At 42.6% G+C, this 27,121-nt stretch overlaps 1 protein-coding gene across 4 annotated transcripts in view; it reads left to right on the top strand.

Moving 5' to 3' along the window:
• Positions 1-27,121, top strand: part of LOC120918799 (deoxynucleoside triphosphate triphosphohydrolase SAMHD1-like) — a 135,954-nt gene that overhangs the window by 13,126 nt on the left and 95,707 nt on the right. For 2 of the 4 annotated variants that reach the window (XM_040330600.1, XM_040330603.1), the window contains exon 2: positions 5,333-5,429. The gene's annotated coding sequence lies outside the window, so the exon portion shown is untranslated. Of the gene's footprint in view, positions 1-5,332; positions 5,430-12,383; positions 12,943-27,121 lie in introns of those variants that run through there. The other 2 variants (XM_040330601.1, XM_040330602.1) reach the window with 2 other exon arrangements.

Raw genomic sequence — 27,121 nt, forward strand, 5'->3', positions numbered from 1 at the left:
CAGTTGGATAGGCTTTGGAAGCTGAGCGGATGAAGTTGGTGTATTCAGGAAGTTTGTGGGAGGCGCTTAGGGAGCTTTTGAAGAAACATGTGTTCGGACAGGAGATGTGTTTTGCAAGGACGAAGAGGAAGACATGGATACCAGAAGCTGGAGAGTTTTGGAGAACTTTTGAGTTGGACTGAGCAAGGAACCATGAAGGACATTACATCTTAAACCCTAAGTTGAGTAACTGTTTAGTTTACTTAACCACTTAAGGACCGCCTAACGCCGATATACGTCGGCAGTAATGAGCTGTCACCATCACCTCCACACGTGAGAAGAACGAGGGATAGATACTATATCCTATACTATATACTATATAAGTGAACTCTTACCAGACAATGCTGAAATATAAGCATCAACGCCAATCTTGAATAATTTTTCTGAATGGATTTCACCATAAAACTCATTGCAGCCGGGAGGATGGGTCATGCGCCAATGGGCTCATTCCGGAGTGGAAAAAAAAGGAAACTCAATAGTGTAATTCCGTTTATAAAAATGTATTCATATCCAAAACATCCCCACTTTTAGGACTTTCACTTACTTAAAATACATAACAATAACGCATCAGAAACCATATGGCGAGGAACTGCTCGGCTCACTGGTGATAGCAGTGACGGTGTCCCCGATCAAGTCGTTTGGCCCAACACTGACACGTTTCGTCATCGACATCATCTGAGGGTGTGGCCTAACGATGCAATGTAGCAATCTTATATACGGTACTAGCCTGCTCTAGGTTATTGACAGTTTTCGTATTGCAGGCAATGACCACCGCCTGAGTTATCTCAACCCAGCAGTGATATCGTAACTATCGGCATTGGAAAGCCCGCCCACTCCCCCAGCACAGATCACACTGTAACCAAGGAGAGGAGACCGGCCCCACAGAGCTGCTGATATAAGCAGATCGCTCATAAAAAACAAATCGTCATACGTATATCTGATAAGCAATACAGTGCATGAATAATATACACTATACTATAAAAATGCTTTTTTAAATAAAATCAGTACACAAATCGATATATTTATGCTGCTATCAAATCTAATAAAACAATCTATGGCTTGATTGACACTCTAAGGGGAATCCACATTGTGCAATCTGCAACATGAACATGAACCAATCATAATATTCCTATACATACAGATTACAAATTTAAGCAATGGACGTATTTAAATTAAACTAATAAAAAATCGTTAAACGATAATTCAAACAGAACTTGTATATGGAGTGTTTGTAATGTGCGCCCTTCCTTCAGATAAACACTACTCAGCGCACAGGAAATAGCAATAAAGATGTATGGTGACCAGGGAAAATAGACACAATACAAGCAGCCGCTTATAAAAAATGCAATGATATAAAAAAACAGTAGACGTGAATGAATGCAAATGACTAAAAAGTCCAAACAGTTCAATGTGTACTGTAGCAGCGCTGAAAGATCAAAACGTGAGTTCTGATTTAAATACTATGAAACCATAGGTGTTCAATAATGGTGCAGATGAACATCAGCTGTGCAAAGTGTCTTCCATAACGTGTGCTCCTTATCACCAAGGGGGTTGAATTTTCACCACGTGGGGGGATACTATCCCCTAATGGGGATGCACTCACCAGACCGAAGATAAACAACAGCATGGGATACACAATCAGCCTCTGTCATTGGTCTTGCACACTCCACCACTCTGCTGGTTTAGATCTTGCCCGTGTACATATAAAGGAATAAATTCTGATAGTATAGTACTGTTTTCAAAAAGTTTATTTAGCAAAAATAAGCCCCCCCTTATAAAATGTGCGTACCACAATGTAAGATAAAACGTGCATGTAAAGTACTGTGCCTGTCTCCTTTGGATGGGTTGGTGAAAAATGGCGCTCCGGCTCTGTTTCTCAGTTCCTGATCCCTGGAGGGTACAGCGTTTGGATCGTCCGATGCTGGCCACGCACTGACGCGTTTCGTCATTGGCTGACTTCGTCTGAGGGCGTCAGCAGTTGCACCATGCATGGGAGGTATCACCACGAACATCAGATCAAGGGCAGTAAATCTAAAGTGCTAACCTGTAAAGGCTTTTAAAAATGTATGTAGTTTGTCAATTTTAAAACATGTCATGCTTGGTATCTATGTACTCGGCAAAAAAAAATGTTTTTTCCATGTAAACAAAAAGTGTCAAAGGGCTTTGTCTTCAAGTAGTTAGAAGAGTGGGTGATGTGTGGGATAAGCTTCTAATGTTGTGCATAAAATGCCAGGACAGGTCAACCCCCCAATGAACCCTTTTTGGAAAGTAGACACCCCAAGCTATTTGCTGATAGACATGTTGAGTCCATGGAATATTTTATAATTTGCCACAAGTTTCGGGAAAATGTATTTATTTATTTTTTTCCCACAAAGTTGTCACTAAATTATATATTGCTCAAACATGCCATGGGCATATGTGAAATTACACCCCAAACTGTATTCTGCTGCTTCTCCTGAGTACGGGGATAGCACATGTGTGGGACTTTTTGGCAGTCTAGCCGTGTACAGGACCCTAAAAACCAAGCACCGTCTTCAGGCTTTCTAAGGGTGTACATTTTTGAGGTCCCCCTGCTCAAGCCAGCTCATGTCCAGGCCCGTCTGAAGTTTGCCAATGACCATCTGGATGATCCAGAGGAGGAATGGGAGAAGGCCATGTGGTCTGATGAAACCACAGTCTCAAAGAAAATCATTAGTAACTAGGGTTGTCCCGATACCACTTTTTTAGGACTGAGTACGAGTACCGATACTTTTTTTTCAAGTACTCGCCGATACCGAATACCGATACTTTTTTTAAATGTGTCCCCAAATGCAGCCATGTCCCCCCACAAATGCAGCCATGTCCCCCCACAAATGCAGCCATGTCCCCCCACAAATGCAGCCATGTCCCCCCACAAATGCAGCCATGTCCCCTCACAAATGCAGCCATGTCCCCCCACAAATGCAGCCATGTCCCCCCCCATATATGCAGCCATGTCCCCCCCCCATATATGCAGCCATGTCCCCCCCATATATGCAGCCATGTCCCCCCCCATATATGCAGCCACGCCCCCCCCCATATGCAACCATGTCCTCCCCATATGCAGCCATGATCCCCCCCCATATCCAGCCATGACCCCCCCCCCCCATATCCAGCCATGCCCCCCCCCCCCCAAAAAAGCAGCCATGTCCCCCTTACCGTACATGCTGCCGCATCCCCGCTTGGTTAATACGCGCAGGGAACATTACAGCTTTGAATAGCTGTAGTCTTTCGTGCCGCGCTGCGTATAGACACTCCCCCTTGCTCGGGATTGGACAGTTCACCCGAGCAAGGGGGAGTGTCTATACGCGGCGGGAAAGACTACAGCTATTCAAATGAATGCTGTAATGTTCCCCGCCCGTATTAACCAGGCGGGGGGGGGGGTATTCTATTTTGGTATCGGGGGTATTTGCGGGAGTACGAGTACTCCCGCAAATACTCGGAATCGGTACCGATACTAGTATCGGTATCGGGGCAACCCTATTAGTAACACTACCGCTTCATGGATTAAAATCCTGCAGCGCACGCAAGGTCCCCCTGCTCGAGCCAGCGCATGTCCAGGCCCATCTGAAGTTTGCCAATGACCATCTGGATGATCCAAAGGAGGAATGGGAGAAGGTCATGTGGTCTGATGAGACAAAAATAGAGCTTTTTGGTCTAAACTCCACTCGCCGTGTTTGGAGGAAGGAGGAGGATGAGTACAACCCCAAGAACACCATCCCAACCATGAAGCATGGAGGTGGAAACATTTTTTAGGGATGCTTTTCTGCAAAGGGTTTCAGGACGACTGCACCGTATTGAAGGGAGGATGGGCCATGTATCACAAGATCTTGGCCAACAACTTCCTTTCCTCAGTAAGAGCATTGAAGATGGGTCGTGGTGGGTCTTCCAGCATGACCACAACCCGAAACGCACAGCCAGGGGAACGAGGGAGTGGCTCTGTAAGAAGCATCTCAAGGTCCTGGCGTGGCCTAGCCAGTCTCCAGACCTGAACCCAATAGAAAATCTTTGGAGGGAGCCGAAAGTCCGTATCGCCCAGCGACAGCCCCGAAACCTAAAGGACCTGAAGAAACTCTGTATGGAGGAGTGGGCCAAAATCCCTGCTGCAGTCTGTGCAAACCTGGTCAAGAAATACAGGAAACGTATGATCTCTGTAATTGCAAACACAGGTTTCTGTACCAAATATTAAATTCTGCTTTTCTGATGTATCAAATACTTATGTCATGCATTAAAATGCAAATTAATTACTTTAAAACAAAAACCCAGAAAATCACATTGTATGATTTTTGATTCCATCTCTCACAGTAGAAGAGAATCCTATGATAACAGACCTCTACAAGTAGGAAAACCTGCAAAATCGGTAGTTTATCAAATACTTGTTCTCCCCGCTGTATATCATAGTTTTGTAGGCACCAAAGAAATCTCTATTTGTGTGAAAAAATTATATAAATTGTTTGGGTTAAGCGTTGCATGACCATGCAATTACCAGTTTAAGTAGCGCAGTGCTAAATAGCAAAAAATGGCCTGGTCATGAAGGGGGTAAAATCTTTTGGAGCTTGAGTGGTTAAATCATTTAAAAAAAAATATTATATTGAGGAAGGAGGTATTCATGTACCAGATCACTGGATGTATTACGTAAGTTGTGGAACAAGTTCTACATTTTGTAGTGATTTAAATATGTGAGCTTTATTAAATTATTTATTTCTCTCTCAGGCAACTTTCCGTCTTGAGATTGCATTCTTCTAAGGCCCCTTTTACACGGTCGGACCGTTCAGGTCCACCTGTCAGTTTTTCAGGCGGACCTGAACGGCCGCTCCACACCTCTCTATAGAGCGTCGGATGTCAGTGGTGACATGTCCGCTGACGTCCGACCCGATCCAATCCGCAAAAAAACAGACGTATAGGAATACGTCCCCAGCCGTCCATGTCGGATCGGATGAGATCTGGTGTCCGTTTTCAACCGATCTCTCCATAGAAGACAGCAGCGCTTGACAAGCCCATCCCCGCTCAGTGAACAGAGAGGGACCTGTAATCCGCCAGCTCAGCGGAGATCAATGGACTGATCTCCCGTTGATCTGGCGAGAGCTGGTGGACTCCGTAGTGACGGAGTCCGCCTCGTGTGGAAGGGGCCTAAATGTTGTAAACAGGGATTAAGTGAATTATGTAATAATGGTTGCTATGTAATATGATTTCATCACTGTTTGTTTATTTTCATTCTTGGCCACATCTCAGCATTCATGAGGTGTTATTTTCTTTTTGCCTTTGTTGGCTCTAGAACACTGTATACAAGGAAGACATCTACAGGATCTTAAGAAGAGCACTGGAAAGAGTTTCAGGTCAGCTAAACCTTTTTCCTGTTCTGTTTCTAGAGGGTAAGTGAAATGATTTTCTGTTTGAAATAGATTTTTATAGATGTTTTGGCATAAAAATGTTCTTTGGATGATGGTATATTTCCAGAATTATTGATGCAGTAGTTGTAGGTTAGTGGTGACAATGGTTTCCTATTTCTAGTATTAGGTTTAATGGAGTTGTAAAGGCAGAAGGTTTTTTATCTTAATGTATTATTATTATTATACAGGATTATAATGTATTCTATGCATTAAGATAAAAAAAACCTTCTGTGTGTAGCAGCATTCCCCTAATTACTTACCTGCGTCCCTTCTCTCTGCAGAAATGACCACGTCCCAGACACTCCTCCTGTTTGGCTGACACAGCAGCGGAGCTTTTGGCTCCCGCCTGTGTCCATTTAAAACCAGTCAGCCAATCAGGGGGAGAGGGCTTGGGCCGGGGCGGGGCTCTATGTCTGAATGGATTCACTGAGCTCTGACTCGGCGTGAGTGCTCCCTGTAGCAAGCTGCTGGCTGAGGGGGCACTCGATAGGAGGAGGGGCCAGGAGAGGGACCCAAGAAAAGGAGGATCCGGGCTGCTCTGTGCAAATCCAGCTGCACATGCAGAGGAGGCAAGTATAATATGTCTGGTATTTCTTCTTTTTTTTTTTTTTTTTTTTAAACAAGCCTTCACATTCACTTTAAATCTGAACTCTTAGTGAGCGGTTACATATACAGATGGAATACATGCGCATGAATTCTCTTACCTACCATAAGATTTGTTATTTGGTTAGCTTGCCTTGTGATGCATGCACTCCTGCCAGACAGCTCAACCAGGTTGTTGGCTTTACTCTTCTCTGCAGTTAATATAGCTTTGTCGCAGACCCCTCAGACCGGTTGATGTAATGTTTTTATTTTCAAAATGAATGGGCTGTGACGCACCTCAACTCATGAAAAAATATGGGCAACATTTTTTGCAGTAGCTTTCTTTATACAGGGAGTTAATATGAAGTCAGATTTATTTTAATTAATAAGCAATTGGAGAGTTGAGGCAGATGAACATCAAGGTTAATATGACCATCGTTGGGCAAAATGAGAAGAAGAGGGCTGCCAGGGCCGATCCTAGGGTCACAGGCGCCTGGGTGGAGAAATATTTGTGGCGCAACCCCCACATGGGCGTGATCATTTTACTAGCTCCTCCCCTTTAAAAATGTTTCTGTGGCAATGACTCAACCACAGAGATGCTCCCCCACGAAGTCTTCATTACCCTGGGATCCTTACATGATCTCCTAACAATACACAAAATACAGGAAGAGAAGCAGAGTACTTTATTGGGACCTGGAGGCGGGCTTTTCTGATGGACACCGAGAGGGCTTCTGTTAGAGAGTCTGTTAGAAAGAGCCCCCAGACATACTACAGACATGATACAGGAGATGGTCGGAGACTTCAGACATAGTATAGGACGGTCAGAGACTGCAGACATGGTATAGGAGACGGTCAGAGACTGCAGATATAGTATAGGAGACGGTCAGAGACTGCAGATATAGTATAGGAGACGGTCAGAGACTGCAGATATAGTATAGGAGACGGTCAGAGACTGCAGATATAGTATAGGAGACGTCAGAGACTGCAGATATAGTATAGGAGACGGTCAGAGACTGCAGATATAGTAAAGGAGATGGTCAGAGACACATCAGTTCTGGACGAACACACCTATGCTCAGAACATTAGGTCTGGACGGACACAAACAAGGAGAGAAGGAGGGAGGGGAGAACTCTGCCACTTCGGCGCCCCCACCTCTGCAGGCGCCTGGGTGCACAGCACTCTGTGCACCCTGCCTAGGATCGGCCCTGACGGCTGCCTAGACCTGCAAGTTTTCTAACCAGCTTATTGACTTTCCCCTAGCGGTGTCTGGCCAGCTCAGTGGAGACCTACAGCCATTGCATCATTATCCAATCCAGCCACACACAGCCAGTTCAAGTGACTTGGATCTTTTGTCTTGGAGAACCCTAAGGTGTATGCTTGGGGGTTAAGGTAAATTGTAAACCCATTCGCTAAAATATAACATAATCTTTAACATGTTAATATCATTTAAGTTCTTTTTAATATTTTAAATTTAAAACTTTCATTAAAATAATATCTGGTTATTTTGCCATGAAGTCTTTTGTTCAGGCACTTCTGTTTTGTGGTGACAATGCTCTGCCCCTGTCTCCAAAATGCTGTCCTGTGTTGTCTACCTGTCATTTGCGTTTCTAGTTAAAATATAAATGGTGTTCCCAATGGAATACTGATTTCATCATTAAACTCCACCATGTTTGTTTTTCCTTTCAAACAGCGAGCCTTTATATTAAATATAAAAAAAATTATATGAGCTACAATAGAAAACACACCACAGTGAAATGAAACTGTCCAGAATATATCCAACACTAGGAGAGGAACAGAATTCCTCTTCTATTCTTATGGTTATCTTCAAGACACACCCAAGCCTCATACACCATCACCAAAGAAGAGCGGACAAACCGCGCTTACCAGAGGGAATCTACTCCCTTACCAGAGGGAATCTACTCCCTTACCAGAGGGAATCTACTCCCTTACCAGAGGGAATCTACTCCCTTACCAGAGGTATGGGGTCAATCTCATTAAATGTGATCACCAAATCTGCGCAAGGACATCTCTCCAACACAAGTAATCATTAAAATGGTATCTTATCAAACAGCGCTCTAATCTGGTCGCGTTCTTCGAATCAGGAAGTGGTTATTCTGCTATCCCAGCGCTTTTAAAGGAATACTGATTCCCAATGGAATACTGATTTCATCATTAATCTCCACCATGTTTGTTTTTCCTTTCAAACAGCGAGCCTTTATATTAAATATAAAAAAAATTATATGAGCTACAATAGAAAACACACCACAGTGAAATGAAACTGTCCAGAATATATCCAACACTAGGAGAGGAACAGAATTCCTCTTCTATTCTTATGGTTATCTTCAAGACACACCCAAGCCTCATGCACCATCACTAAAGAAGAGCGGACAAACCGCGCTTACCAGAGGGAATCTACTCCCTTACCAGAGGGAATCTACTCCCTTACCATAGGGAATCTGCTCCCTTACCAGAGGGAATCTGCTCCCTTACCAGAGGGAATCTGCTCCCTTACCAGAGGGAATCTACTCCCTTACCAGAGGGAATCTACTCCCTTACCAGAGGGAATCTACTCCCTTACCAGAGGGAATCTACTCCCTTACCAGAGGGAATCTACTCCCTTACCAGAGGTATGGGGTCAATCTCATTAAATGTGATCACCAAATCTGCGCAAGGACATCTCTCCAACACAAGTAATCATTAAAATGGTATCTTATCAAACATCGCTCTAATCTGGTCGCGTTCTTCGAATCAGGAAGTGGTTATTCTGCTATCCCAGCGCTTTTAAAGGGGTTGTAAAGGTAACAACAAAAAAATCCCTAAATAGCTTCCTTTACCTTAGTGCAGTCCTCCTTCACTTACCTCATCCTTCGATTTTGCTTTTAAATGTCCTTATTTCTTATGAAAAATCCTCACTTCCTGTTCTTCTGTCTGTAACTCCACGCAGTTATGCAAGGCTTTCTTCCTGGTGTGGAGAAAGCCTCTTGAGGGGGGAGGGGGCAAGCAGGAGTGTGAGGACGCCCACTAACGCACAGCTCCTTTCTCTATCTGCAAAGTAGAGAGCGTCCTGACTCTCCTGCTCGCCCCCTCAAGAGGCTTTCTCCACGCCAGGGAGAAAGTCTCGCTTTGCTGTGTTGAGTTACAGACAGAAGAACAGGAAGTGAGGATTTCTCAGAAGAAATAAGGACATTTAAAAGCAAAATCCAAGGATGAGGTAAGTGAAGGAGGACTGCACTACGGTAAAGGAAGCTATTTAGGGGGAAAAAATGTTTTGCCTTTACAACCCCTTTTAAGGTTTTAACATGTGAGCGTCATTCCTTTTTGCCTTTTAATAAATGCCAATGCTATGGTTTTGCAACATGTGGAGTTCTCTTTCACATTATTATGGTTGATGTTGAACCGTGACCCATTTTAAGCTCTATGCTTGTGATACGATTGGAGCGCTGATTAACAAGATACGATCCATATGATTACCTGTGTGGGAGAGATTTCCCTGTGCCGATTTGGTGATCACATACACATTTAGCGAGATTGACTCCATCCAAACACAGTATGCCCCCTTTTCTTTGGTGATGGTGCACGAGGACGGGGGTTTCTTGAAGATTACCATATGAGTATTTATAGAAGAGGAATTCTGTTCCCCTCATTGTGTTGGATATATTCTGGACTCGTTCATTTCCCCTTTCTATTATAGCTTATATAAAAACAAAACATTTTTAAATTGTGTTTCAAATATACAAGTGTAATCAAACACTGCATTAACTTGCTTGTAATTGCACTTATTTTAGGAGCTGTACTAATTACTAAATTCCAGTAAAGTCAATACATGTCTGTTGATGTGCTGGCTGCCACATAGATCTCTGAGAGCAATATTTTTTGGGATAGTATACCTTTAAAAAAAACCTTGACTGCAAGATTTTATTGAACAGTGTCAGAGTAAAGCTGGCTATGCATGGGTCAGTTTGTTTCGCTCGACCAGCAGATTGAACCAAAAAAATAACCTGATCTGTTCCCCCATAACACACTGTGTAGATTGGGGAATCCTTTTACTGTGTCCTTGTATTCTGACAGCAGGGAGACACCCCTGCCATCAGAATATAGGGATCAGTGCTGCAGGCTATAGCCTGCAGCATTGTTCGAGTGAAAAAAATACCAACAGGGAGGTGAGGTTGAACAGAAGTCGATCGATAGATCAAATCAGGGGCGGACTGACAACTCATGGGGCCCTCGGGCAATAGGAGATCCTGGGGCCTCCTGTTTTCCCCCACTGATCACCAATGTAAGGGACATTCTTCCCACTGATCACCAATGTAAGGGACATTCTTCCCACTGACCACCAATGTAAGGCACATTCTTTCTACTGACCACCAATGTAAGGAACATTCTTCCCACTGATCACCATTGTAAGGAACATTCTTCCTACTGGCCAACAATGTAAGGAACATTCTTCTCACTGACCACCAATGTAAGGGACATTCTTCTCACTGACCACCAATGTAAGGGACATTCTTCCCACTGATCACCAATGTAAGGGGCATTCATGGTGTACAGTGTTAGGGAAAAGCACTCAGTGTATACATTACAGTGAGTGTTTATGGAAATCAAACCCATAAGTCGCCAAAAGTTGTACGGAAACTACTTTTGGGAATCAGTGCGACGCCACAAATGCGGCATCGCACTGATTCGGGTAGTTTTTGATTTGCCATTCGATTTGACATGTCAAATCACATGGCAAATTGCTCCAATGTGAACCGGGGCTAAGTGATATTCCCTATATATAACACTGATATCTATACACTGAGTGCACTGAGTGGCATTCAATGTACCAGATGTCGGTGTGCACTAGTGAATAGCACCTGCCACCTGGTAAATAGGCACAGCACAGCCAAGAAGGAACACTCAACAGCATGACTCGTTTTTCTTATTACAACACATACACTAACTGCTGCTATATTTGTATTACACTGACCTGATGCTACACACAAGGCAGGTCAGTGTGGGTGCCGTTGGGAAAGGGAAATTCCAAGATAACTCCGCTCAGCCTCTGCGTGCACTCTCCAGCCCCTTTACCAGCTGTCCCCCCTTTGAATAACATTTTCCATTATACAGATTGTCTGCAAGAACCTTGCATTGCATCCATGAGCTGCTGATCATGGATGCAATGCTTTGCAGGCTCATAGTAAAAAATAAATGAATGCACATTTTTTACCTGCAAAAAGATATGCATTTGTTATTTTTTTTAGAAATGTTGAACTTTTCCTTCAAACCACGAATCCCTTTGGCCACCTCAACAGACTCGGTTTGAATGAACTGCGAACATATTGATCAATATGCCATAGTTTATTCAGTCTTCCTCTAACATTGTGTCAGATAGCCCATACAAGGTATCCACGCACAAAGCTAAAGGAACATTGCAGAAGCCTGGCAAAACACGAAAAATGCCAAGGTGTGTGAATACATTTGCAAGGCACTGTAGCTGTTACCTGCTGAATTTTGATCTATGTATGACCAGCTTTAGTCTGTCCTCATTAACAAACGATGCAAGAAACCCAGCCTCTAAACCTCAAAGTTCTTGGTAGGACGAACAGTGCTCAAATCTAGTTAAAATTGATACTATAGATCTGCTACAGAGAGGGTTAATTATGGCAAACACAGCTGCCCAGCCACCTCATAAACAAAGAGAACTAGTTGGATTTTACAGTGCTAGAGGATCCAGAATAGAACATCAAAAAAAAAAAAGTAAGCTTAATTTTTTTTAATACATTTTTTTAAGTTGTGCTAAGTGAATGGAAACAACAAATCGAAAGTAGATATTGTGCCAATTTAGCTGCAAATTTGAGTGCAAATTTAAATCGTGAAGGGAAAATCTTCTATTGGGGAACCTGCCCCCCCTATTTGCCCAGACTTCCGATTTAAACCTAACATTTGTAGTAATGCTAGTAGTAATGCTGCATACACATGGTCAGAATTTCCGACTACAAATGTTCGATGTCAGCTTGTTGTCAGAAAATCCGACCGTGTGTACGCTCCATCGGACATTTGCTGTCGGAATTTCTGACAACAAATGTTTGAGAGCTGGTTCTCAAATTTTCCGACAACAAGTTTTTTTGTCCGAAATTCTGAGCGTGTGTACACAATTCCGATGCACAAAATTCCACGCATGCTCTGAATCAAGCAGGAGAGCAGCACTGGCTATTGAACTTCATTTTTCTCGGCTAGTCGTACGTGTTGTACATCACCGCGTTCGTGACGTTCGCAAATTCCAACAACATTCGTGTGACCGTGTGTATGCAAGACAAGTTTAAGCCAGCATCCGTCAGGAAAAAATCAACGGTTTTGTTGTCGGAATGTCCGATCGTGTGTACGCGGCATTGGGGTGTGGGCTCAGGATCATTTATTTATAGAGCTAAAATGTATAGGAGACTCTGCCTGTACTAACTCTTTGCCTCCAGCACCCTCTGCCTTGTTCCATGTTTAAAGTCCAATGTGTTTGTTCAAATAGTCATCTGTAAAAAGTAAATAAAAAGTTTATCCGCTCTGTATAATGGAACTTAATTAAACAAATAGGGACATAAACATTGAAATAGATTTCTAAAGCTCATTGTATTACTGACCTGTAAGAAAACAAGATACGATTTCATGACCGCTTATTTTACATTTCCACCTTCCACGGTACAGAACTACTTTAGAAATGTACCTGGCACATACCCAAGGCTTCCTTGGTGACTTGCACATAGAAACTGTTGTTACAGTGTGGCACGTAAACTCTGACAAAAAGGCAGGATCTATGTTCAGGTTCCTTGATTGGCTTCTATTGCGTAACCCATCACCATATAACCATGTTACACATCGCCATAATTCATCAGTCTGAGGTGGTGGAAGACCAAAGGAGCCTGTAACGTCGATAGGTAAGCAAGTAAGTAATGCGCAAATTAGTAGATCAGGTTTTAACATAGTATGGGTTATAAAACAGGTTAGTCTTAAACAGCCTTTTAGTCTATTTTAAAGGGAACCTGTTGGGATAGAAATGTGATAGCTGAGATTTCTGACATGCATGTAAAGCCTACTTGTAGCTACTCTTGCTACCTTCACCGCTGCTCATTCTTGCAGTGCACAGAATATAGTATCTTTAGGGCTCAATTTCATACTAGAGATACTACTTTAGTACAGGATTGATATTTCTTGCTTTGGAGCTGTTTTTTATTTTTTTTTATTTTTTTTATTGTATGTACTGTCAATAAAGCTGAACTATGAGATACAGTAGATTCCATTTTGGACTATTACTACCTGACCCTATATTACAAATGTATTTTTTCACCAACCCTGTGATTTACTATTGAGGGCATAATTACATCTAGGAGGTTCTTCTAATGACAATGATGTGTTCAAATTAATAAAGGAAGAGCGAAGGAGAGCAGGACTTTAAATGAAGTGTGTGCGGGAAAAGCTTGAAATGGTAAAGGATGATTGAAGTAGATTATGAACATTTAATACTTTCATATAATGTATCGTACATAACTATATTACATTATTGAAGAAGATCATAATTATACAGTATTAAGTACATACTGTATTTATTGGCGTATAACACTCACTTTTTTACCCTGGAAGTAGAGGATAAACTGTGCCTGCGTGTTATACGCAGGGGGCTGTGGAACGTTTTTTTTCCTGAAACTTCCCTCTTAAAGTTAGGGTGCGTGTTATATGCCTGTGCGTGTTGTATGCCGATAAATACGGTATATATATATTAAGATTATATATATATATAATGATTCAAATTCATGTCAACAGACAAAAATTATAAGATTAAAATACATAGACTTTTATGGAAAGCTTAAAGCAGGTATTGTAGTAACATATAGTTGGAGCATGAAGTTGTTAACTCTACGCGTTTCGCGACTAAGTCGCTCATCAGGAGCAAAGATGCATTGTGCTTCTGTAAAGACAAAAGCACAATTTAGGCTGGTTCAGGGCATCTGACATTCTGGGGACTGTGAGCAATCAAAGTCCCAGTTGGTACTTACCGGGGTATCCCTATGTAGCTGGCATGGAAGTCGAGCCCAACCAAACCCCAATAGGCGTAGATCCTGCCTGTGACTGAGGCAGGGTGCTGAACGGCAGACGGCTCCCCACACACAGAGGCGCACACCCAGGATGGACAGGCATCAGGCAGGAAGTAATATATGGACTTAGATCAAGATAATGACTGCAGGTGAGAAGAGAGTGAAGTGCAAATTACTGGACAATTAGTGTTTGAAAGGAAAAGAAAAACGGAGGGCAAGAAGGTGCATGAAAGGGGAAGGGATTGGTGTGAAGCTGAGTGCGTGTCGGTGAGAAAAATGAATGTGGAAATGAGGATAAAAGTTACCTGTAGAGTCAATAATGATGCGTGTATGCTGTGAAGTGCAATGAGCTGAATGCCTAAACCACCCAAAGGCAGTGCTCTCATATATAGGGGCCGCCGTCCGAAACACCCCGCCTACGTCACGCATGCGAGGAGATGGGGAGGAGAGGCGCCCACCCCAAAGCGGAAGAGCCGCCCGGTGGTTTGGTGCCAATAGCTACCCACATTTCTCGTAGCTGCCATAGATGCCGCAAGGAGACCAGCTCCATGTGCGGCGTAGAGGGCGTGACGTCGACGCGCAGTGCCCGCCCACACATCCACGCATCAAAATGGCGTGAGAGGGGGGTAGGTAGGCAGTGCGCGTCACAGCCCCCGGACATGAGCAAAGCCAGCAGGGACAAGACAACACCCATAGCCAGAAACAACAAATGGGACCCGTGAAGAATGAGATGACCTGGAGAAGCCAAAAATCCAAAGCCAAGTAAAATAAATAATCAAAACCCATAATAGACATATGAGCACAGGACTAACAGGCAAAGGGGAAAAAAAAATAATGAAAAGTACCGTATTTATCAGCGTATACCGCGCACTTTTTTGCCCTGAAAATCAGGGCAAAATCGTGGGTGCGTGATATATGCCGATACCCGCTTTCCCTCGCCAAGTTTGAACACTGCGCCGGCATATACCGAGCGCAGTACACTCGTGTATAGTCGGGCAGGCTCGGCTCCTCTCGCGCTCACCTCCTGGACGTCCAGGACATGAGTGCGAGAGTAGCCGAGCCTGCCCGACTATACCCGAGTGTACTGCGCTCGGTATATGCCAGCGCTGTGTTCAAACTCGGCGCGGGAAAGTGGGGAGGACACCGCAGAAGGACGCCGGACCCGACGAAGTGGACACCCGAAACCACAGACGGACGCCAGACCCGACGAGGAGCGGGGAGGACACCACAGAAGGACGCCAGACCCGACGAAGAGGATACCCGAAGCCGCAGACGGACGCCGGACCCCGGACCCGACGAGGCCGCCAATGGACGCCGTGCAAGACACCAAAACTGTAAGTACTAAAATGTTTTTTTTTTTTTTTTTTTTACTTACAGGAATGCGGGTCCACTTTAGGGGTGCGCATTATACGCCGGAGCGCGCAATACCCTGATAAATACGGTATTGAGGAAAATTTTTTAAAAATGGGAAATACTAGTTACAATAAGATATATATGCAGACGCATATTTTTTTTTACTAAAAAAAAAAAGTCCCAAAACACACACTTCCATCCCTCATTTGGTTAATTTTAAAAGGGTAGAGTTTTGTGTTTAAAATTAAATTGTATTCAATTCAAAACCAAAAATTTAACATATTGCAGCTTACCATTTCTTATGCCGCGTACACACCATCACTTTTTGTGATGAAAAAAAGACATTTTTAAAAACGTCATTTAAAATGACCGTGTGTGGGGAAAACGTCGTTTTATGTCTTCTGAAAAACGACAAAAAAATTAATTCGAACATGCTTCAATTTTTTTGTCGTTTTTTGTGTCATTTAAAGTGATAGTGTGTGGGCAAAACAACGTTTTTAAACCCGCGCATGCTCAGAAGCAAGTTATGAAGCGAGCTTGAATGGAACGGAGTGCCGTCGTACGTGCTGAACGTAACCGCGCTTTGCTAGAGCATTTTGAAAAAACGATGGTGTGTATGCTACGTCGTTTTTTAAAATTAAGTTTCAAAAACGTTGTCTTTTTTTTCATCACAAAAAACGACCGTCTGTACGCGGCATTAGATGTGGTAGCTGCATTCGTTTTCTTTTTTAGGCTTTCTCCCCTCTGTTTTTATCTGGTTATTCAACCACTAACTCGCCTAATATATAGAGTGCCCCCACTCTGGATGAAGAAGCACAGGGGCACTTTTGGACAGCCGCTTTGTTAATCTAGAGCAGTGGTTCTCAACCTGTCTAGTGCTGTGACCCCTTGATAAAATTTCCCAAGTTGTGGGGACCCCTAACAGTAAAAATTATTTTCTTATCGTGGGTTGTTGGCACCCAAGGTAAGACAAGTAATTTGCTCCCCTAACCCACGGACATTTAGCGCTCACTGAGTCCCTTCCACTCGCACAATATTAAAACCCCTTATTGATACATTGATGGAGTGTAAACCCCCTTCTTTTTGCAATCAATACCGCTCACGCGATATACCGCACCATTAATACAATTTAGTATTACTGTTCATTTTATTGAGAAGACATTTACATTCCCTCCGTCTAACTAGGATTTTTGCTTCTAAATAGCCATATTTTTTTTATTTTTTTTAAAACTTTGTTTATTTGTTTACTAAATAGCCATATTAATAATATTCCCTATTCCAATTCCATGTTGTCATTAACAAGTTTTTTTATATCTATTTTTATACTAGTTTTTGATACATGTTCACTATCCAGTTTTTTGGAAACGATATCATGGCAGTTTTATCACATCAGTATAACACAGTATAGTATAATATAACATCGCAGCTGCATTAACATCATTCTACCCCGTCCTTTAATATGTCCCGGTGTATCAGTCATGATTGATCACCTGGATCTATGACGCCCCACAATTTTGTTGAGTTTTTCTCTATTCTATTTTTAGTTTTAATGTGGGTTTATAATCATGCAGACTTCCCACAGATCATTCTAGTTCTTCCATAAACCAAAAAGTTCGAAGTTCAGGTGTTATATTTGAAATCTGAAGCTCAGAACACAATAAGCCAGAAAAATGAGAACTAAAAACAAATATAATAATTAATAATGAAAAAAAAAAGTGAAAATAATAATAACAAACAATAACAAAAAAACAAGAAACCAAGATTGAAATGCAAACTAATTAATCTTCACTTGTATTTATTATTAGCATTTCCATTATTATTCACAAAATATTTAACATATCTGTTAGCACTATAATATACACAATCCGGAGATTATGGATCTTGTTTAACAAATAAATATATATTTTTTTCATATATGAAAACACTAGTTTTCTGGTCACCCTATGCATGCTGTTCACATCTTGGTTCTCATTACTATTTTTTTGTTTGTTTTGTTTTGATATTCATCACCCAATTCACAAACAACACATATTAATAGTGGTTTATGGATACCACAATACATATATTCACACCTCACCGCATTACACATTATGCATAGCATTTATCACCACATCACTATTCTTTGTGATCTTTATTATTTTTTCTCATTATACACTAACATATTTATTAAATACACATTTTTTTATTTTGTTTATTCATTTATCTTTTCATTAATTTAGTCACCCTACACAACACATTAAGATATAATTCACACACATTGTCACATTTTTTCATTTCTCACTTCGTTTTATCACAACATCCAAACAAACAATACATACAGATTTGTAGATAGTGTATGGGTGTGTGGAGGGGAAAAGGTTTTTCAATTACATGTCTTTATTCACCTGGGTTCACAGGAGACACTAGTTTACCAGTTCATTGCTCGTTCACTAGGCCTCCAATCATCATCTCGCTGATCATGTAACCAGTGAGGTGAAGTATATATATTTTCAACAATCATTTGATGTGTGTACTAGCTATGACTAAGCACTGAAGCTACAGTGCGAAACGTTAGCTTGTGTTCCAATCTTTTTGCTTTGGCATGTTCATTTTGTGATCGATTATAATTAAAAGAACATTTTTGGAGTGTGGCTGTCCAAGTTTCCTTCGTATTTTTGCATTTCTATTGCATTGCCGGCACCCATGGTTTGGTTCCAGTGAGGAGGTTCTTTGAAGACTACTGAGCGTTTTTTTTTTTTTTTCTCTCTCTGCCTTGTCTTGGACTTTGCAACATTTGCTTACCAGCTCGAGTTTCATTTGAACCCTCCATTACATCGCTCCAAGGTTTGATATAACCTACGGATTTATTTCCGAACCAGTTCCTGTCATGGACAAAATCACATCTACATTGCCAACAGCTGAGATTGGTTTCAGCAGAACTCTCACAGCACCATCAGACAATCCGTTGAGATCTGGCTCACAGACACATACTTCTCAATCTACAGACAATGAGGAGCTATTGCTGATCAGGATGTTTAGAAAACTGGAGCATCTCATGGCTAGAGAAATCCGGTCATATTGGGACACACATTAACACAGAGTATTTAACGCTCAATCGGATCCCTAGAGGTTTGAGGATTAAAAAATTCCCCACCTCTGACCTCTTTGAGAATATGAAGAGAGAATGGACTGACACTCTCAATGTATGTTCCTTTAAACTTATGGATATTCTCATTAAATCCAACAAAAAAACAGCAGACAAATTGCAAGCTGAAATGTCGCTCATACAAAAAGGTCTGACGGCACTACAGACACATGTCGATCTTACTGATCTGGATGGTCGTCTAAACAAAAAGCTGGACAAATTAGAAAGATCAGTGATCGACACTATAAAAAGGGGAAAATGAACCGTGGCCGGTTGACTATGAAAGCAACAATGTTTATACATGGAAAAAAACACAGTTCTTCCCAAGTCGATCACGCAAACTTTCAGGAAAGCGGGTCAGTTTTTCAGATCAGGAGAGTGACCTAGCCAATGATACAATGGCCACCTCAGCTTCGGAGTCATCGCCCGAGTGTCCATCCACCTCCACAGGCCGAGCAGAAAATGGAGGCCGTGCTCCTGGAAACCCTCGGGGACCCAATACAAGAAATCAGCCATAAGAAAACCAGAAGAGGGAAAAGACACCAAAAACACCATATACACCTTACGGAAGAAGAGACAGTAACTAACATTATGAATATCTCAGACAGGGTTTTGAGTACAGAGGAATCCAATTTATTATCAAAAGGACTGAACTTCTGTCCAACTAAACATTTTGATTTATTTTCCACATTACTAGATGTCAACAAATTTTCTTGTTGTCTTACTTTAAAAAACATTATTTTGACACTACGGATAACATTTGTGAAATCTCCTCTGGGGATGCGGGTGAGTCACTTCCTTCTGTTTTTTTCAAAGAAATGTGTGCCTTACAAGACCGCACTGAATTGGCCTGCGAGTCTGATCCTTGCCCCATCGACCCCACTGATGCAGGTAACACAGTATCTTTCAGACTTAGGTCTGATTTTTACCCGGTGGAGTCGAGAGGCAAGGATCTGGACCTTTTTCAAAGGATGATAGAGAGGGACCTCACTCATCTTGCACGCAGTTGCCAAAGGGGATTTAGTCACAACAACTTAAAGCGGAGCTCCACCCTCTTTTTCAACTTTATACCATTCTATTTAACACTGCCCCCTTAATTATATTTGGCATGTTTTTTTATTTTATTTAAAAACTCACTGTTATTGCCGTGAGTTCATTTCTTCCGCAGCGGCCTCGCCGCGTTATCCAGCACTGCTATGCCTCCTGGGAGATGTTTATCAGGAGACAGTAAGGTTGCCGTGCTGAAGTATCACGGGACTTCCGCCGCAGTTGAAAGTCCCGACACTGCCCATCTTCTTCGCCCGCTCCGCCCATCCTCCCCACCCTCACTCACGGGCACACTGCAAAGTCTCGGCAGTGGGTGAAGGGGCGGGGGCGGCTCCGCCGATCTTTGCCGCCCTCACTCACGGGCACAGTCTCCTCCCGGCCCTCACTCACGGGAACACTGCAAAGTCTCGGCAGTGGGTGACAGGGCAGGGGCGGCTCCGCCTATCCTCGCCGCCCTCACTCACGGGCACAGTCAATATCAACACTGCTACTGATTTCCCCCCACACCACCACTGCTGCCACTGATACCCCCCCACCATAACTGCCACTGATACCCACCACCATTACTGCCACTGATACCCACCCACCACCATTACTGCCACTGATGCCCACCCACCACCATTACTGCCACTGATATCCACCCACCACCACCATTACTGCCACTGATACCCCACCATTACTGCCACTGATACCCACCACCATTACAGCCACTGATACCCACCACCATTACAGCCACTGATACACCCACCACCATTACTGCCACTGATACCCCCACCACCATTACTGCCACTGATACCCCCACCACCATTACTGCCACTGATGCCCCCACCACCATTACTGCCACTGATGCCCCCACCACCATTACTGCCACTGATGCCCCCACCACCATTACTGCCACTGATGCCCCCACCACCATTACTGCCACTGATGCCCCCACCACCATTACTGCCACTGATGCCCCCACCACCATTACTGCCACTGATGCCCCCACCACCATTACTGCCACTGATGCCCCCACCACCATTACTGCCACTGATACCCACCCACCACCATTACTGCCACTGATGCCCCCACCACCATTACTGCCACTGATACCCACCCACCACCATTACTGCCACTGATACCCACCACCACCATTATCAGAAATACGGTCACCAAGTACCTTCCTATACTTTATAATGATCCAGCTTACAGTGCCATACTATCTAGAGCAGGCATGTCCGAAGTGCGGCCCGGGGGCCAATTGTGGCCCCCCTGGTGATTTAATATGGCCCCCTGGGGATTTGGATATATATAGCCATTGCAGCCTCACATGTGCCCTGGGGACCACAAAATATATATACCGCTGCCTCGGAGGGGACAGGACGTGCGCCGTCAGATTACATAAAGAGAATCTCCTGTTTACTCAGCGGCGTCTGTAATAGGAAGTCCCGTTTCCTGGGATGCCATTGGATGACTGTTCTGTTTATCATAGGCCACAAGTAAACAAATTCTCCTGTTTGTAATCTGACGGGACTTGTCCCTCCCCCTCCCTGTCCACTCCGAGGCTGCAGATGGGCATCGATCAGACTGCACTGATAGCAATGGTAAGGCTGCATTGATTGCAATGGTAAGGCTGCATTGATTGCAATGGTGAGGCTGCATTCATGGCAATGGTGAGGCTGCATTCATGGCAATGGTGAGGCTGCATTCATGGCAATGGTGAGGCTGCATTAATGGCAATGGTGAGGCTGCATTAATGGCAATGGTAAGCCTGTGCGTGTTATACGCTGATAAATACGGTATATTCAAATAACACGCCCAAGCTCAACCTTAGTCCTGAGCAGCTCTCTGGAAATTGTTGGGGCCACAAAAGAGATATATACAGTATATCCAAATAACACGCCTGAGCTCATCTCTTCACCACACACAGCTACGAAGGCAAGAGAATTCTTGTTGGGCCGTGTATTAGTGCTTGGGCAAACACACGTAGATCAAATTTTAATGGTTCAAAGAATGTCAGGCAAAATGGTCGGCCCTCGAGCATGTTCACTTCATCTAATGTGGCCCTCTTTAAAAAAAAGTTTGGACACCCCTGATCTAGAGGTATTAAGGCGCCCACCCTGGGGAGGTCCCTCTCACCTAGTCTTTTTTCTAGTAAGCCAGTAAATCATAACTGGCTTAATTTCAAAGGCACTTTCAAGTGTGGTTAGAAGTTGCGACTACTGTGGCTTCATTAAAATGGGCCAACATGTGAAGTCTTGCAGTAATGACCGCAGCTACGACACCAAATATGTGGTTTATTTCATCACTTGCACAAAATGTAACATGCAATATGTAGGACGCACTATCCAAAGACTGAGGGAACGATTAAGGGATCACCTGTATGACATCTCTGTTAACAATAAAACAAATGTGGCACAGCACTGGAACAATATACACCAAAAGGACACTTCCTGCCTTTCTATACAGGGCATGGGAAAGTGTCAGGATCCCTATCAGGGGGGGGAGACAAGTTCATAATCCTGTGCAAACGCGAGGTATTTTTTCCTTGCACACTAGAATACCGTCAGGCATGAATTTTGAATGGGATGTTTCCCATTATTATGATTAAATTTTATTTTTTTGATCATTTTATTGCATTTTTATTGCCTTTGGGCATCCCTGCGACATTGCTGGACGCGAGGGGATGTTTACCAGAATTTTGTCTTTTTACCACCTATGGGATCACCCATCATGCACTTCCTGTGTATCGATATTGATGTTGACACTGATGGTTCCGACATGGGCTGCTGATATACCACACTTTGTCGGCAATACACAGTTTTCTTCATGCATCGGTGAGTTAGTTACTATTTTCCCCCCCTGTGTTGTTACCAACTACGGTCCTTTCACCCTTCACATCATCATCAGTCTCCTCATATCCTTCTATAGTAGAATATTCTTTCTAAATCCTACGCAACGAGACACATTGTCCACCGATTGTCTCCAGGTTTGACTGAGGATCATGGAGGCTATTATGTAGCCCAGACTTCAGATATACGAACCCGAGAAATCTTTGGTTTTTTGATTAGGTCGTATAGTGTCTTTTCATTTGCCTTTTTTCATCTCCTATAGGTACATGTTCCCACCCTCTTTATGTATATCTGTGAGAGTTCTGTCAAAAACTTTTTCCATTCTATATATTTTTTCTTATTTTTCCTCGTCCTTCTGCCATGTATTAACCGAGTAGTTGTCTCGTTCACGGATTGATGATAAGACGAGTGTCTTTTACAATATATTTGTACCCATAATACACTCATTGTAGTACCAAGGGCATAGGGTATTCTCATAAATTTTAGTGCTCAGCATGATCATTAATATACGTTTGTATATGTTTTATTTGTTTATTTGACTAGAGTCCATTCAATGTGTTGCTATACATGCATTTGGTTACCATGGAATACTATAGCTGTAAGGCATGGTTTATATTTTTAATCTCCTCTTTATTCTTATTTATGATGTTTTTATATCATTGAGTTTTAATTTAAACATTGATATAGATGTTTAGTTATTGTTCTATGCGTAGTCATTTCTCCAATGCTCAGCTTATGGCTAGTTTGACATTATGGGCCAGATCCACAAACAGCGGCGCAAATTAAGTTACTCCAAACTTATGTCATTTAAGTTACGGCGCCCTAATTTTGTGTCGTAAGTGCCGTATCCACAGCGCATTTGCGTCCAAAATTGCGCAAGTGTAACTTAAATTCCGAGACGTAAGGCGGGGTTATTGCAAGTGGGAAGGAAGTGGGCGTGCTTCATTGTAATGAGCCGTGACCCCATGCAAATGAAGGGCCGGCTGTACTGCGCATGTGCGCACAAATCTGCTCCTTACTGGGCATGTGCAGAACTTTGCTTGGCGCAATCAGTGAGATAGGAAAAAGGCCAAGCGTACTTAGTTTGAGGATCGCCCTGTGTATAAATAGTCCCAGACAAAACACACTTCCATTGCAAAAGTATATCCCTGTGTTACCCTTCCTAGAGCAAGTTGCTTCTGCTCTGTCGTTTGTTGGTGTGTGTTGGTGAGTTGTGTGTGAGATAAAAGTTTTGGAGGAGTAGTAGAGTGTAGTTGTAGTTTTTTTTTTCCTAAGTGTATTTTCTGTTTGTTTTTTGCGTGTTTGTTTTTGAATTTGTAGTAGCTGTCTGCTTGTGTGTTTTTGATTTTTGTGTATGTATCTTCTGTGAGTATTTTTGTTTGTTTGTTGTGTGAGTATTTTTGTGTGTTTGTTTTTTGTTGGTGCTGAGTGGTGGCTGTGATGGCACCCAAGCGCAGGAAGTTAAAATTTTCTGTCGTAGAGAAGCAGATACTTGCTCGGGCCATCGTCCAATATGGGCGTTATTTACATGGCCCTGAGAGCCGGAACACCTCCCCGGCCCAGAGGAAGGCGATCATCCAAAAAATAACGGATCAGATCAATGCGGCGGGGGGGGGAGACGAGGACCCCTGGTGGTATACAAAAGATCAACGATCTTAAGAGCCTGGTCCGTGACAAGATGGCCAAGATCAATGCCCATGCCACGGTCACTGGAGGAGGCGGACCCTGCCCCATCAGGCTGAGTGAGGAGGAATGGGCAGTGGCCCGGTGTTTCCACCCACAGCAGGTGGTGGGCCTGCATGGCTATCAATCAGATGTTCCTGTGAGGACAGGTAAGTTTTTGTTTTGTTCTATCTGGTGATTAGCATGTGTGGGTGGGGGAAGGGAAGATGTGCCAAGTGTGTGGATCCTCCAACCTGTGATTGTTTTGTGTCCTCCACAGATGACCAGGAGGTTGCAACGCCTCACAATTTTGTTGAGATTTACTCTATTCTATTTTTAGTTTTAATGTGGGTTTATAATCATGCAGATTTCCCACAGATCATTCTTGTTCTTCCATAAACCAAGAAGTTCGAAGTTCAGGTGTTTATATTTGAAATCTGAAGCTCAGAACACAATAAGCCAAAAAAATAAGAACTAAAAACAAATATAATAATTAATCATGAAAAAACAAAAAGTGAAAAATAATAATAACAAACAATAACAACAAACAAGAAACCAAGATTGAAATGCAAACTAATTAATCTTCACTTGTATTTATTATTAGCATTTTCATTATTATTCACAAAATATTTAACATATCTGTTAGCACTATAATATACACGATCCGGAGATTAGGGATCTTGTTTAACAAACAAATATATATTTTTTCATATATGAAAACACTCGTTTTCTGGTCACCCTATGCATGATGTTCACATCTTGGTTCTCATTACTATTTTTTTGTTTGTTTTGTTTTGATATTCATCACCCAATTCACAAACCACACATTAAAAAGGGTTGTAAAGACAAAAATATTTTCCTCTTAAAATAAAGTCTGACAGTAGCTGATAAAGTAAAAAGTAATGTTTTGCATTATAACTAGTTTGATACCTGTTGAAATCGAGCTGTTTTATTCACGTCCGTCACTCCTGAATCATTATTCTCACTGACTTCCTGGTTTGCGGTGCGCATTCATTCTTGCTACATCACAGCCTAATGGGAACTACAGTTCCCATTAGGCTTAGCCTCCATGCTTGTGAAGGATAAGAGAGCATCTTCACGCAGAGCTGTAGTCATAGGGAGGGGGTGAGCACATTCTGCTTTCCACCATGCAAAACGGCTCAGATGCTGGTGGAAAGCAAGAAGAGGAGAGACAGGAAATGGCATTTCCAAACCTGGATTACTGTATTTTGGAGGTCAAAAGGAAAAACGAGGTAAGCGATATTTAAATGCTCTTGCTTACAGCAATCAATTGATCTAATAAAAAACGAACCTTTAGTGTTCCTTTAACCACTTCAGATCCGTAGGACGTCCTGGGACGTCCTGGACTTTGAGTGGTGATATCTGAATGATGCCTGCAGCTGCAGGCATCATTTAGATATCTCTGTCTTCAGCCGGCGATTCTGTGCACCAAAAGAACGATCAAAGCAGCGGTTCCGCCGCTCGATCGTTCTTCTAGGCAGCGGGAGGGGACGTCCCCCCCCCCCGGTGCTTCTCCGGGCTCTCCCGTGCCATCGGGGGCCCGGAGAGCGAATCGGCCGGCGCGCGTTGCTGAACCATAGAGATGACTGGTGACCAGACGGTCACAGTCATCTCTATGACCGTCGGAGGGCCGGGCGCGACGTTATGACGTCACGCCCGGTACCCGGAAGTAAACAAAGCCGCAATCGCGGCTGTCGGCATGTAATCGGTGAAATGTTTTTCACCGATTTCATGCTTGTAAGCCTGTAGGAGAGATGTGGGGTCTTATTGACCCCACATCTCTCCATAAAGAGGACCTGTCACAGTGATTCCTATTACAAGGGATGTGTGCATTCCTTGTAATAGGAATAAAAGTGATCAAAAAAAAAAATGTCAAAAAAAGTGTAAAAATAAAAAAATGAAGTAAAAAAATAAAATAAAATAATAAAAAAAAAAATTTAAAACGCCCCTGTCCCGGTCGCTCGCGTGCAGAAGCAAACGCGCATGCAAGTCCCGCCCACATATGTAAACACCGTTCAAACCCCACATGTGAGGTATCATCGCGTGCGTTAGAGCGTGTGCAACAATTCTGTCACTAGAGCTACTCTGTAACTCAAAAATAGTAACCTGTAAAAAAATTTAAAGCGTCGCCTATGGAGATTTTTAAGTACCGAAGTTTGGCGCCATTCCATGAGTGTGCGCAATTTTAAAGCGTGACATGTTAGGTATCTATTTACTCGGCGTAACATCGTCTTTCACATTATACAAAAAAATTGGGCTAACTTTACTGTTTTGTTATTCATTTAATTCCCTAAAAAAAGGCGTTTGAAAAATGATTGCGCAAATACTGTGCGAGAAAAAAAGTTGCAATGACCGCCATTTTATTCCCTAGGGTGTCTGCTAAAAAAAAATATATAATGTTTGGGGGTTCTGATTAATTTTCTAGCAAAAAAATTGTGATTTTTACATAAAGGAGAACAGTGCCAAAATAGGCCCGGTAATGAAGTGGTTAATAGTGGTTTATGGATACCACAATACATATATTCACACCTCACAGCATTTATCACCACATCACTATTTGTGATCTTTATTATTTTTTCTCATTATACACTAACATATTTATTAAATACACATTTTTTGATTTTATTTATTTATTCATTTATCTTTTCATTAATTTAGTCACCCTACACAACACATTAAGATATAATTCACACACATTGTCACATTTTTTCATTTCTCACTTAGTTTTATCACAACATTCAAACAAACAATACATATAGATTTGTAAATAGTGTATGGGTGTGTGTAGGGGAAAAGGTTTTTCAATTACATGTCTTTATTCACCTGGGTTCACAGGAGACACTAGTTTACCAGTTCATTGCTCGTTCACTAGGCCTCCAATCATCATCTTGCTGATCATGTAACCAGTGAGGTGAAGTATATATATTTTCAACAATCATTTTATGTGTGTACTAGCTATGACTAAGCACTGAAGCTACAGTGCGAAACGTT

Source organism: Rana temporaria, chromosome 12 (assembly GCF_905171775.1).
Source record: "Rana temporaria chromosome 12, aRanTem1.1, whole genome shotgun sequence".
Taxonomy (NCBI): Eukaryota; Metazoa; Chordata; class Amphibia; order Anura; family Ranidae; genus Rana; species Rana temporaria.